The sequence below is a fragment of the Papio anubis genome, chromosome 16 (assembly GCF_008728515.1).
Source record: "Papio anubis isolate 15944 chromosome 16, Panubis1.0, whole genome shotgun sequence".
Lineage (NCBI taxonomy): Eukaryota > Metazoa > Chordata > Mammalia > Primates > Cercopithecidae > Papio > Papio anubis.
Window position 1 is genome coordinate 47,678,288 of NC_044991.1, and position 780 is coordinate 47,679,067.

Below are 780 nucleotides of genomic sequence, written 5' to 3' on the forward strand. Positions count from 1 at the left end.
CCTGATACTCAAGCATGCTCACCTTTATTTCTTCCCTCCTTCTCAAGCATATTAGCATTCCTTCCTTCTGCCAGGGAGCATGCCTCCCCAGCCGATTCCTCATTTGACCTGTATCTATTCTCCAGGCCCTGGCAGAAGTCCTAACTTGTCCCAAACCCCCTCCTTATCCATTCTGGTGGACAGAGGACAGAGTGGAGCTTCCTCTACTCTCACTAAACAAACCAGATGGTGTTTGCATATCTGTTTCGTCATGTATGATGTGGGGATTAAAACTTTACCTATATCATAGGATTTTTAAATTAAATATGAGCTCAATAAATTATTATTACGATCACTAGTATTATATGTTATACATTCGACTAGGCATTTAAGGATATAAGTAGAAATACTGACATCCTAGGCTTTTCCTAGCAAAACATGCACAATCCCCACCCTCTCTAAAAACGATACAGAGAAGATTAGCATGGCCCCTGCGCAAGGATGACACGCAAATTCGTGAAGCGTTCCATATTTAAAAAAAAAAACAAAAACAACAACAAAAAAAACTCCATAAAGAACCAGCCCTTTGCCATGCACTTTGAACATTGTTTCACTATTAGTGATCTTCTAGTTTTTACCTTTTCAGAGCAAGCAACTTATCATCTTAGCTTAATTATTCATGACCTGAAATAAAACAAGAACATCCTTCCAAGTCGTATTTTACCTCAAGGAGCTCAAAATCTAACGGGAGAAAGAGCAGAAGTGAACAGGAGAGCGCTTTGAGCCCACTGGACTGGGAAG

At 40.1% G+C, this 780-nt stretch overlaps 1 pseudogene; it reads left to right on the top strand.

Annotated features, from left to right (window-relative positions):
* Positions 1–436: 436 nt before the first annotated feature.
* LOC116270843 lies at positions 437–515 on the top strand (annotated as a pseudogene).
* The last annotated feature ends 265 nt before the right edge of the window (positions 516–780 follow it).